This window comes from Bidens hawaiensis, unplaced genomic scaffold (genome assembly GCF_021521415.1).
Source record: "Bidens hawaiensis isolate Kalapana, Puna unplaced genomic scaffold, B.hawaiensis_p1.1 tig00012904_1, whole genome shotgun sequence".
NCBI lineage: Eukaryota > Viridiplantae > Streptophyta > Magnoliopsida > Asterales > Asteraceae > Bidens > Bidens hawaiensis.
Genome location: NW_027492077.1, coordinates 263,061 through 277,557, shown reverse-complemented (window position 1 = coordinate 277,557; position 14,497 = coordinate 263,061). Strand labels below are relative to the sequence as shown.

The window sequence follows — 14,497 nt, the reverse complement described above, 5'->3', positions numbered from 1 at the left end:
GGGATAATCATGTTTTTCTTTGGATAAACATGAGCGGATGTTCTCAAATGACATCATATTAATTGATTAAAAGCTATAATATTTTATGTGTATGAATATCTTTTTATTATTATCATGGATATATATTATTATTTATCTAGAGTTGGTATGTACTCGGAGAACCTTTTTTGTCACACGGACAACTATATATGGCTATATCAAGAGTTATAAGCAGACCTATATGTTACTTTATTAAGAGTTACAAGTAGACATAAACTAACGATTTTGAGTTTTGATAAAACAATATATACCTGCTAATACAATCACAAATGTAGTGTAAAAAGAAGTTTTTACCTATTTGTAAAATATTTGTGTAATCTTAGCTATGTAATTCCTGTAATTTTAATTTAATTGTAACTGTATTAACAATATATGATCAATTTATTGACTGTATTTCACTTGATGGTCAAATTTTAAAATTTTCACAATTGCCCGTATAATACACGGGCCTCAAACTAGTTTATAATAATAAATTACTATGCACAACGAAAACCATTAGTTAGTTTTTAGAAAGTTTGGGTAACTTAATGAACAAACCTAGCCAGACAAGACAAGCTAGTTTCATTTCTGGCTTAGACTTGAATATTTTTCCATAAATGCAATACATATCAATACGAGTCAAATGGGCAAGTCAATGAGCTTTGGTTTACATAAAGATTGGACTTAGGATGATTAAGATTAACTGCTATGTGAGTAATAACTAATAAACATTAAAATCGAGGTTAATCTAAACTACCAAACAAGTGAGCCAATAAGCAAGCTTACCTTAGCTCGTGTTGTATTACTTTTTTCAAAACTGAGCCGGCTCGGCTTATAAACTGTCGAGCCGATAACAAACCAGGTTTTATCGAACAAGCCTCAATCAAGTAACAAAATATTCAGTTTAATTATTTATTATATTATATAAAAGTTTATTTGAAACAATCAAGCCAACTACCGGATAGTAGATAGTAGATCTAACTTATTTGATCTAAAATTCAATATATTTTCATATTTTAATAATATATATATTTTCAATATGTTACTCTGATAAGCATTAGTTTGTGTTCCACGTGGATTTAAAGCAGAACACGTATGATAATAATTGTAATTGTATCAGGAAGAGTAGAAGGTGTGATTATTATGGACAGACAGCATAAGATACCACTGTAATAAGTGGGGTTGCTTATACAACTGAGGTCCCCAGTACTCTCTTTCATCTCTCTCTAAAAACATCATATGAACATGAACTAAACTAAACTAACAGCAGAGGTACTGATGTCTTCGTCATCTCCACATATCTCTGATTTACTCACCAGGTCAGTCTCTATGTGTCTGATATCTGCAACTACACATTCTTCATGTTCCAATTTGATAATATTAATTTCTGCATTGTAACGAGTATAAATGTACATCTGCTACTGGAGAATGGAGATCTCTCTGAAGGTTGAATTTGGAATTAATTAATCTGTGTTGCTGAAGACTATGATTCTGTTAGTGGATTTTTCACATAATTATTTGTATTGATTATTGAAGTTGTTAATTGAATATTAATATCTTAACTTTAGAAGATTTAGTTTCATTTCTCCTTTTAATTAGTTGCTAATTTAGGATAATTTGAGGAATAAGTTGAATTCTAAGGGAACTTTAACTTTTGGCATGTTTGTCCAAAGATTAAGCCTATAATTTGAATAAATTACAACTGACTTTAGAATAAACCATGATTAATTAAAATATCTTGTGGTATAGGTACTTGGAAATCTGTCACATGCATAAGGTGCAGTCTAGCTCAGATGTTCTATCATGGTTAAACAAGGTCAAATTTACCTTTTGTCACATTAGAGTTAATGCTTATAATTAAAACTTACATAATTGAACCGTAACATTTTTCTTTTCTTGATATTAGGCTATGGTTCAAAAATTCATAAGCCAAAGATCTACCATGGTAATTTTACTGAACCAGCTTAAAAATGCCGATTTGCTTCCTCTCATCGGCCTTTTCGGTTCAGAACACTCGAATGCCCTTGAGACCGTTGACTTGGTTTGCGAATCAAGCGTTGACTTAAACGAGCACTCAGTCTTATCACTAATGCATGCTATCAACACAAGGCTTCGTGTAGTTAATATCCACGATACACCTTTGAAGGGGGATACATTGAGGTCTATTCTAATTATTTACTCCACATAATTAAGTGGTTTTCATATATCATATACGATTTTAAAATGTTTTCAGGGATCTTTTCGTGTCCGGTCTCGACTGCCAAGTGTTAAACATAAAGTCAACCGAGATTCAAAAGCTTAACATGGCTGGAAAGTTTATGCATTTGCACACCCTTAATATGGACTTTTGCACTTCACTTAGTACCATGGAAAAAGATTGTTTCACTCACATGCCTTATTTAACCCGTCTATCAATGTGCGCCACACGAGTGCCAAATCTTTGGACTACAGTAGCTGCCTTGTTAAAACTTCCTGCATTGTTAGAACTACGATTTCAAAACTGTTTATGTTGCAAGGACACTTCGCCGTGTCATTTGAAAGATGTAAACTCCAACAAAACTTCAAGTAATATGCCAATCGAGGTTAGAACTTAGAACTTTATGGTTTACATTTATATCTAATCATTATGATTTATGCACTTAAGTCTCGACTCCGTCTTGTTTCAGGGTTATTTTGGTAAATTGCACATTGATGAACATGCGGTTTCACAAAAGTATAACTCGCATCATCCTTCACCGATATGTTTTCAGAAACATTACAGGGAGTATATGATTGTTTCATTACCAAGATTAAGAGTGTTGGATAACTGTCAAATAGGTAAATTTGATGGAGAAAGGGCTAAAACCGTCTTTTCAAGCTACTATGAGGCGTTACCGAATAAACGACAACACAAAGAAAGCGTCATTAGCGTATTGCATACGCGTGAAATAGGAACGAGTGGTATAAAGTCAAAGGGTTCATCACTACATAGAAAAAGTCAAAGTTTTTACTCAAGGTCTCTCTGTGCCGTTAAACTTGGTTCATCCGCATGGCCTGTTTTACATCCGTTGTCGAATATTAGTCATATGGTTAAGGAAGAGGGCAAAATACTTCGACCGAGGCAGTTTGAATATCACCAAACTGACCCGAGCTTAATGGCATTTGGGACTTTAGAAGGGGAGGTGGTTGTTATTAATCATGAGACCGGGAATCTTGTTAATTATATGCAGTTACTTGATACAAATAAGAGCGTTATGGGGCTTTGTTGGCTTAAGAGATTCCAATCCAAGGTAAGTTTTATGTAGGCTTGTAAATGAACACGAAAGGATTATGTTCATGTTCATTCGTTTAACTTTAATCCAACAAACGATCAAACGCTAACAATTAAACGAACGCTGTTTTCTTGTTCGTGTTTTCTCGTCATGAAAGTGAATGTGTTCGTGTTCGTTTATGTTCATTCGTTAACAGTATTAACGAATGGTTCGCGAACATAAACAAACGAACATAATTGAACATAGACGAATGGGCATAACTGAGCTAAAAGTAATTAAATGTAATGTGAAAAACAACGTGTTGGACCTAAAAAGTTATCATAACTACTAACTAGACTAAGTTGTAATGGATCAAAAAGTTTTCAATGAATATATTAACAAACTTAAACAAATGTAAAATAACGAACGAACGTTGATAAACATAAATGAATAGACTACACATGTGCTCATGATTATTCGTTTAACTAAAGAACAATTTTTTTTGTTCATATTCATTTGCTTATTAAATAAATGAACTTTCCACCGAATGGTTCACAAACATTTCACTGAATTTCAGTTAAGAGATATAAACATAACCAAATCAGTGTGTTTATAAGTAAACGTGTCTAATCTTTAACTATGTAAATTTTCTTTTGTGACAAATAGCTTGTTATCGGTTATGACAACGGATCCTTGAGATTATACGACATAAACGACACACTACCAGAAGTTGCAAATAACTATTGTAGTCCTACCGGTGTTGACTTTGACGACTTTCAGCATTTGACTTCCGTTCATGTCAATGCAACAGACGACCGGATTCTTACAAGCGGCTACTCAAAGAAAGTTGCTGTGTACGATATCTCAACTGGAAAACGCCTACATTTGTTCACTGATATGCATCGAGAAGCCATCAATGTAGCCAAATTTGCTCATCACTCTCCCTCTATGTTTGTGACATCATCATTTGATCATGATGTTAAAATTGGGACTTAAGAATAAAACCTGTAAACCCGTGTTACACTACTTCAAGTTCAAGTGGAAATGTAATGGTTTGTTTCTCTCCCGACGACCTTTATCTGCTCGTATCAGCTGTTGACAACAAGGTAGATATTATATATTCAATCTTAACGATAACAAAACATATTTATAAACTATAATCATAATAATTTTGCAGGTTAAACAACTTTTGGCTGTAGACGGAAGGCTTCATACAGATTTTGATATTGCTCCAACCAGAAGTGATCAAAACTACACTCGATCGTATTATATGAACGGGAGAGATTATATAATTAGTGGCAGTTGTGATGAACCGGTTGTTCGTGTTTGTTGTGCTCAAACCGGAAGGCGACTCAGGGATATATACTTGGAGGTTTTGGTCTCTAAATAATAATAATGATTTAGTAACACTGTTAGTTAATGGTTGTTTCTGATGGTTTTAATTTTAACGTGTGTTACGTGGCAGGGTCAAAATGCAAGGAGCTTGATGTTTGTTCAGTCACTAAGAGGAGATCCATTTAGAGTAAGTTTTTGTTTATTTACGCATGGTTTATTGTTAGCGTGTAGATATGATGTAAGGGTTAATATTTGGTTGTGTTCAGCATTTTCACATGGCCATATTAGCAGCATATGTGCGCCCGAGCTCTAAGTGGGAGATCATCAAGGTATCTCATGTTATCATATCATTCTTCCCGCTGAGTATTATCACACGCCCTCGTGTTAATTGAGTGATATTAAATTATTAATAAATTGTAGGTCAATTGCTTTCGTCGGGCCAATATTCTTCTGAATATCAAAAAGGCCAGCAACTCTGCCCTTCCTACATGCTTGGAACTTAAGAACATGTTACAAGCGTCGCGTAACAACATTGGATTTGGTAATAAAGTTTTTTGGTATATATGTATCATAAGATGTGAAGGTGTTGTACATAATTGTTTTTATGTATTAAAAATGTAAGTGTTGTGTGTATAGTTATATCATTATTTAAAACCAGAGAGTTGAAGCAAATAAGAAAGGGTGCTAGTTTTTAATTGTTTGGCTATTATATATTATGATGGGTGGTAGTGTACAAGTTTTAATTGCTTGGTTATTAAGATGCCAGTGAGGATTTGTACCATAACAGGTTGTAGGTAACGCAAGTTTTAAATATGTTGATAAGTACAACACCAAGTTTGAAGCCAGGCTGTTATGTTTGGACAAAAATTATTAAAATTTACTTGTAGGTAAAAATGGAGGTGCAATTCAACGTTTTTTTTACTTTTTACATACCCCTGGTCAAGTGGACCAGTCAGTGATTGCTACTCACTGACCCACCATTATAAACTAAACTCTCATATCAAACGACCATTGACCCATAATAGAAGCATATGAATCTGTTCTTCGTTTGTTAAGTTCACTATAGCGCTTGTTGGATCATGTTTGATGATGAAATGAATGAACAAATACATTGGGACGCTACGGAAAGTGTGTATCTGAGATCGAGTTAGCTGCTAGAGTGACTGGTGAGTATTATGGAACCAGTCTCAAATACACAACTTTCTATAAAAATTGTTAAATAATGTGTATCTTAAAAATATAAATTCCATCTAAAAGTATTATACATATAAATTAATATAAAGAGTTAAACTTCTCTAAAAAAACAATTCATTTTATAGTTATTGGTAATAAATCAAGATAAAAGGAACCTTTTTTATGGTTAAAAAAATTTGTATATGATTTTTATTAAAATGTTGTGACTTCCCGAAATAGATTAAGCCAACTTATTATGTTTTACAATCTAATGCTGTAATGCAACATCCTAGTAACTAGTGAGGCAGTGGTTCCATATGCCTCCATAGAAGAAATATAACCTAATCTAATCTAATCTAATCTAACCATGCTAATAAAAGAAAATAATGAGGATGATGTGGCAATTCAACATTCATTCTAGGCCTAATCTCTCTTCTCATTCATCCTACATATTCATGGGTTATGGAGCAAAACCATATTAACAAATGGGTTATAATTTTCTTTCTAATTCTCTAATCTATTATCTCATTCATCATAACTATTCATTGGTCATGGGCCAAAATAATTTTTAGCAAATGGGTTATAATTTCATTTCCAATTCTCTAATTTCTCATATTATTTATCATACATATCCATGAGTCAAGAGACAAAACAGTTTTGAGAAATAGGTTATAATTTCTCTTTTAATTTTCTAATCTCTCATCTCATTTATCATAGTTATCCACGGGTAATTGATCAAAACAATTTTTGCAAATGTTGTATATAAAAAAATCAAATTTATAAATTTGAGATTTTAGACTTCTTATTGTATGTACTATATATTTTATCTTTTTTTTACCTATAAATTTGTTCATTTCTTTCAGATAATGGATCTTTTTATTTTTATTATATGACAAATCCGTGTAATACACGGGTTCAAAAGCTAGTATACTAACAAACAAAAATACTAAATGCTAATGTGTCATAACCAAATTCATCCTACCTTCTAATCTTCAATCTCCTTAATTCAAGCTACCCATGAATTATGGGTTCCATTTATATGACCCATGGATATTAACCAACTTTAATTTAATTAATTTAATTTAATTTACGTTTACCATCACAATCCAGTTATTAGTATCTCAATCTTCTCTTCTGTTCACTCTACGATTTCATCCTGGCCTTTGTGCATCCTGCGATTTCGTCTAACGGTTCACTAGGGAACGATTGGTATTATCTAATTTAATGATATCATCTACTTGACCCTATTCATATGTATTGATTAGTTTTGTTATTATAAACTTCGGTTTTAATTACATTTCAAGTGGAAGCATCAATGAAAGAATTTCATATGCATTGCCATGCATTAGTGATTTACAGTTAGTAACAAAAGTTCAAGCCTACATAAGATGCGATCCATGTGAATAAGCATATCTAATTCAAAAAGACTTACTAAAGTCCTTATTTTTTCTTTTTAACAAAAATGCATTATCTGATTGGAATACATGCAAATGTTCCAGCACTTGATGTGGAACCAATCCCCGGATTTATAAAATGTTACAAAATAATTATTTTCATACAAAATGCCTTGATGTGTTATGTTCTAACAACAATGATATGGATTTTAGACAAATAAACTATAAAAATAATAAAAAATATTATTCTTTCTTATTTAAATTTATGATCTTGGAGGATGATTGTTTCACATGATAGAGATGTTGCCATCAGAAGAGGTGTGCTCTTTGCAACAAAAGTGCAACGTTTTATTATATATAGGTTAAACCTTATTCCACAGTATCAATTGTCTTGACAAATCTTATAATTCCTTAAAGAACTTGAATATAAAATTAAAAGTTAAAAAAAAGATCCAGGTAGATTATTATATATTGATACATGAACCATATGTTTGCTGTATTTAGGAACCTTTTTTGTAGTTTTTATTTTTAAAGTGATTTTTATGATTTTGATTAGATACATGGTTAATAGTAAAAGGTTTGTGTATCAGGCAGTGAATGGTTTGTGTAAAAGTTTTATGATTTTTATGATTTTGATTAGATACATGTTGATTAAATACATGGTTAATAGTAAAAGGTTTATTGATTAGAATTATGGTTTGTGTAACAGAACAAGGTTAATAGTAAAATCCCTTGGTAGTCAGGTTATAGAGATAGAGGCTGTATTAGGCAGTGAAATTGGCAAACCTTATGCTATACACAGAGTTGCTTTGACTTCGACTGATAAAAAGTTTCCATTCAAATTCAACAGAAGACAATTACCGCTTTCTGTATGTTTTGCTATGACGATTAACAAGAGCCAAGGGCAATCTCTTTCCAAGGTTAGTTTGTTCCTCCGATGTCCTGTTTTTTTCCCAAGGACAATTATATGTTGCGTTATCCAGAGTAACTAGCAGGCGTGGTCTTAAACTTTTAATATTGGATGATGAAGGGAATACTTGTGATAAAACTACGAATGTTGTATATAAAGTGATTTTCTCAAATTTGTAAATTTAAGACTCTAAACTGGTTATTGTTTGTAATATGTATATAATTTATTTTTCCTTTTAATTTTGTATCTTTATTTCAAATAACAAACTTTATTAGTTTTTATCATTTGAAAATTCCCGTGTATTATACGGGTTCAAAATCTAGTAACATATATATATATGTAAATCATCAATGTTTAGGAGTTAGGATTTAGGACTTAGGACTTTGGACTAGCCGACTAGGACCTCAGGTTAAAACAAAATCTCATGGGCCAAGAAGATATTAGTTAAAGGCCCATTAATGACAAGCCTATAAGATTTCAACTTCCAGGCTTCCAAGATGCACAAGTTCAATGAAGATGAGTTTTCACATACTATAGAGTATAGACATGTATTGTTTGCGTTCTACTATCTGGCACTGTAGAGCTTCACAATGGATCAAACCATGACCAAAACAGAGTTAGGATTATTAGATATAAGTGGTCAATTTTATGTGCTGAAATAAAAAAAAGAGCTACAAAAATGACAATAAGATAAGCAAGATGAGTGAGAACTTGTCCTGAATTGAGGCGGGCCAAACCATAGGGTATACGTGCACAAAAAAACCGGTTCCGGAACCTAACTGGTGAAACCGAACCGGAACCGGTTCCAGTTCCAACCCGGTTGGTACAATACCCGGTTTGGGTATTTTTGTACCCGAAAATCGTACCCGGTTCTCATATTTGTATGTTAGTATCAGTTCCAACCCGGTTCCTACCCGGTTCTTAATTGTAACCGGTTCGGTTCGTACCCAGAAAAACCGGTTCCGGCGGGTTTTTTTTGAAGAGTCAAACAAAAGTCAAAGTAGCCGTTGGAACCGGTTCCAACGGTAATATAGCCGTTGGAACCGGTTTTTTAGCCACCAATTAGCCGTTGGAACCGGTTCCAACGGTAATATAGCCGTTGGAACCGGTTTTCGAAAGACAATAGATCCGTTGGAACCGGTTCCAACGGTAATATAGCCGTTGGAACCGGTTTTGATGCCCAAACCTATATATAACTTGTTTTCCACCACTAATTTCACCACCAAACTCAAAAACAAACTAAAATACTACTCCTTTAGCAAACCCGTTCCGTTACCCGACCATCCAACTAAATATTATTATGGCACCCATCAAAAAAACTAACAAGAAGGCTAAGAAGAGTGTTTTTGTTGCCCCCGTTCCTATTACGGAGGACCCAAGGGTTGTTACGGTAGTCAACCATAACCGCAACCAAGACATATGGAAGCATTGGGATTTGATTGTGGATGACGAAGGTTATCAAAAGGCTCGTTGCAAACTATGTGGTTCAATATTAAAGCACAAATCCAACTCTACTTTGAGAAAGCACATCGAGATACACACATGTAAGTCGTACTACCTTAAGACGTCATTGTATCAGGTTGTGGGAGTGTGCTAAAAAAGAGTTAATCGAGTCTTTTCATTCTTTAGAAGCCATGGTTAGTTTAACTACCGATGTTTGGTCGGCACCACACGGGTTGCCCGAATCATACATATGTGTCACTGCTCATTGGGTTGATCCGGTGACATGCCAATTGATGAAACGCACCATCGCTTTTGAAAACTTCCCGTTCCCACATACCGCCGAAAAATTGTTTGAATTACTTGATAAAGTTATAACGACTTACAACTTGAGAAATAAAATATTTTCGATTTCGTTTGACAACGCTTCAAACAATACTAAGGCGGCTGAAAAATTTATCATTAAATATTCACCACCTTGTTTCGAGGATTTTTTTCATGTCCGATGTGTTGCACATATCATCAACTTGGTTGTTCAAATAGGTCTTGACAATGAAAACATTTGTGATGATTTAAAATACTTTAGACTTATGTTACAAGATGTCTTCAAAAGTGGTAAAAGAAGACATCTTGAATATAAGAACTATTGCAAGTCGGTTGAAAGAAAGTATTTGGGGCCGAATTGGGACGTTCCAACCCGTTGGAACTCAACTTGTCATATGTTAAAGTGTGCTTTTGCCCAACGCCAAACTTTAAAAGCTTTTCATAACAATCTTGTTGAAGAACGCGAGGCCGATATGTTTCCGGAAAGTGTTTGGGTCCAAGTCGGTTATTTGTTGGAGTATCTTGACGTGTTCAAAAAGTCAACAACAAAATTATCGGGAGTCTATTACCCTACTAGTTGTTGGGTTTTGCAAGAATTGTACTATATGTCTTGTGTTTTTAAAAGCTTTGCGGAGAAAAACAAACTCTTCGAAAATATTGTTGCGGTGATGAAAGAAAAGTTCATAAAATATTTTGAAAACATACCGCCGGTCTTTACTTGTGCCGCCGCATTAAACCCCTATTGGAATGTTAATGGAGTTGAAACAACGATTGAGGAAATATTCGACAACTTAGGTATGCACGAGATTGACCCGAAGTTGTCGACGGAAGCGAAGGACAAGTTCAACAAAAACCTTCAAGACCTTTATGACCATTATTTTTAAATGTATGGTCCAAGCACGAGATCGTCTTTTGTGAAAAAAACAACAACTAGTAGGCCGTGCAATGACCCACTTATAAACTTGATGAATGGGATTCGTGAATCGGCATCTAAGAGGCAAAGAGGAAACACACCAAGTAGCGAACTTGGTCGATATAGTGGAGCAAACTATGTTGAGGGCGCAACGGTCGACGAAATTCGCAATATTGATTTGTTGGCTTGGTGGAAAGGTAAACAAAACGAATTTCCCATTCTATCCGCCATGGCTCGTGATTTGCTTGCCGTACAAGCCTCAACGGTTGCTTCTGAATCGGTTTTTTCTCTTAGTGGGAGGGTGTTATCTATGCGAAGAACAAAACTAACTCCCGAGTCTCTAAAGGTTTGCATTTGCCTAAAGGACCATTTGGATGCGGTGGATCGTGTACAACACAAGGCGAACTTTGAAGACGAAATACCAATAGAGCGTCATATTCATGATGAGGAGGCGGAGGACGGGGTTTCTTCCGATAACGAAGACGCGGGTGAAGACGAGAATGAAGACGAAGAAGAGTTGTAATTATTTGTTTTGATAAAATTATTTGTAACTTGTTCAACTAATATTTAGTTTTGATTTGTTTTATTATAATTACTTTTGTTACTCATGATTAATTTTTGTTACTTTTTTAATAACGACGAACATTTTATTTATTTAAAAAATAACTATTACAAACATTATTAAAACATAAACGATACTAAACATAACAACTAAAACATAAAAAACAAAGTCCGTCATTTTAATCCGGGAATACTTATTTTTGGGTTGTAGAGCCGGACGACTCTCCCACTTCCGTTTTTTTAGCATCCAAACTTCTTTTCTCTCGACAATACTTATTCGTATGTTTTCATAATGTCGAGTTGGACCCTGCTTTAAGAAACTTCGAGCAATATTTGCAACGTGCCAACTCATGTGAGTCGGTCATGAGACACAAATCATAATGAACCCAAACATCGGGGCATCTTGTTGTTTCGATCACCATAACAACGTCATCATTAGTTGCCATTTGTTGTCGGTTTAAGGTTAATTGTGGTTTGGAGTGTTTTTATAGTTTTGGAAGTGGTTTAACAAGTACACAAACAAACCTTGCTATTTAGAGTAAAAAAATAACCTATTTATAGTTAAAAAACCGGTTCCAACGGTCAAAAACGGCTATATAGCCGTTGGAACCGGTTCCTAACGGCTATGATATTTAAATTTCAAAAAAAACCGGTGGAACCGGTTTTTACGTAAAAACCGGTTCCGGTTCATACCCTACCCGGTTCTTAAAAGTTAGCATATCTGGGCATCGGTTCGGGTCGGGAACCGAACCGGTTCTTGATTAGAACCGGTGCCATTTTACAACCCGGTGTGAAAAAACCGGTTTCGAACCGGTTCGGGTTTTCCAGTTGAACCCGATTTGTGCACCTCTACCATAGGGTGGTTTTTAAGGAGAACACTCCTTACTCCTTAGATATTGTTAATTTGGACAAAGGAACTAGTGAAGACCCAAAAGGGTGCCTCGCACGGTCGCACTTGCACATTCTCACATGTATAGCTTATGGTAAAATCAACATTTATCCATTTTTGTTGTAGTTAAGGATTCTTATAATTATTATTGCTTTTACAGGCATCTAATCTATCCTATTAATTAAAATTACCTAACTTGTATGCAAAATTCGAACCTTCACCGTTTTGGTAAGGGAAGGGAATTTAGTAAATTGTTACCAAACTTTTCATATATTTAATTTACCAACTTACCTTATTTACAATATTAAATTTACGCTCTGGTTATGGTGCGCGCATACAATGTATCTATATGTGGGCCCTAGGGTGGGCAAAAGTGAAATTGCACTAATTTTGACGTCATTTTACTATTTTAGTGAAAATAACGTTAAAAATGGCGGAATGTTAATCATGCATCATGTGGTGGTGTTGATGGTCGAAAGACAAATGTACATGCACCAATCAGTCGGTGTCCGGATGGTTGATTGTTATGTGTCTTATGTCCAAGGCTTGATGCAAAACTATTAACGAGCCGGGGGTCTCACCGGAAGCATCCTCTCCATTCCTAATGGGTAGAGGTAAGGTTGTCTACATATTATCCTTTTCAGACCCTACATAGCTTTGTTATTAATGAGATCGTACAAGTATGATGATATGATGACCTTATTATTAATGTTGTAGATCTTTATATCTTTTATATAGACTTTCATTTTTTAGTTTGAACTTTTGATGTAATAACCCATAAACATGTGTTACTTAAATGAAAGTAAAAACAGTTGCTTCAAAATTACAAGAGTTCTACGATTAAATCAAAGCATGAAAAGAATAAAATAATCTACTAAATAGATAATCAGAAGAAATATTATAGTTTTTATATTATTTTCTAATTTGAACGATAAATATATTTTTTTCTCATATAGAAAAACACTAATTTATTTCTTGTTATTTTGATGGTTGATTATCCAAAGAAACTAACTTCTAACTTCTGGTCGTTTCTTAAAATCTTTTCCAATAGCTCCTTGGATGCCCCTTGTAGCGTCCTTTCAAAAGATTACATCAAACTCTCTTTACCTTGGGTTAAAGGTCGGTCAAAGGACGGTGAAGGACGGCTATAGCGTGGGACGGTTGTGATTTTTTATTTTACTTTTAAATATAGTGTATTAATGAGTTATACGTCATTTATATTAATGACTTGTATATCATGTGCATCAATGACCTGTAAACCGCGTTTATTTTTTAATTTTAAGTCATTTTAATTTAAAAATAGTACTTTTTTACAACAATAAGACTACGAAAAGTGATATAAGATGAAAATATAAAAATATGACAGCTGATAAACAACGTGTTTTTAAATATTTATAAAAAATTACCTTTGAGATGGTCCAAGTAAACAAAAAGCCCCATGTCACAATACAATAATTACAACAAATAGTTGGAAGGTGAAAAGGACACTAGGGTTGTTGAATGATAGATCGTACGTTATTTAATAACATCCATGTGTAATTGAATTTCTATAAATTCAACACATAACACTCCATCACTCCACAATCCAACAACATGACCCATCTTCCGTTTTCCTTTCTCCTTATCGCCACACTCCTCATCTCTGCCACCTACATCTCCGCAGTTGATTCCACCATCGCCGTGGCCCCCACCTCGGATTCTCCAGCCCCTTCCCCACTAAGTAAAATTAAATTCATAAATATTATTTTAATTTTTATAAAGTTCGCAACAAATGTTTAAATTTTGGGACTTATTGTTTGGTCTTATTTTAAATTGAATTTATAGGTACGCTTGGATGCGATGAGAAGTGCGATAAAAGGTGTGCAAATGCGGGTTACAAAGAAAGGTGTCTGAAATACTGCGGGATCTGTTGTGGGAAGTGCGAAGGGTGTGTTCCGTCTAGTCCGTACGCGGACAAGGCTGAGTGCCCTTGCTATCGTGACTTGAAGAACTCAAAGGGCAAAAGCAAGTGCCCTTAGTTAATTTCAACTTTTGTTATTAAAATTCTGAGTGCAAATATCGATCTATTTCTACTAAATGCTTATTTGTGGACATTTTAATGTTTAATCAATAAAAACTTTCACCTATCTCTAATTTTATCATCTAGTGATGACGAATTGTTTATGTCTGCGTAAAGTATATGACCCAATTGTTTTGCTAGTGTTGATGCGTCTTTTGATTCGTGTCAATATTTATGACAAATTATACATTTGAAGCAATTTGTTAAACAACATTAATATTGAATCTAAAAATCAGAATTCATGCAACAAA

General features: G+C 34.2%; 1 pseudogene across 1 annotated transcript; it reads left to right on the top strand.

Moving 5' to 3' along the window:
• The first annotated feature begins 1,140 nt into the window (after positions 1–1,140).
• On the top strand, positions 1,141–14,205 carry LOC143542576 (protein DWD HYPERSENSITIVE TO UV-B 1-like; annotated as a pseudogene). Its single transcript, XR_013136923.1, has 11 exons — positions 1,141–1,337; positions 1,768–1,834; positions 1,925–2,178; positions 2,252–2,600; positions 2,685–3,287; positions 3,915–4,354; positions 4,426–4,620; positions 4,714–4,770; positions 4,850–4,912; positions 5,004–5,124; positions 14,012–14,205. The product of XR_013136923.1 is annotated as a protein DWD HYPERSENSITIVE TO UV-B 1-like (transcript).
• Positions 14,206–14,497: the final 292 nt, after the last annotated feature.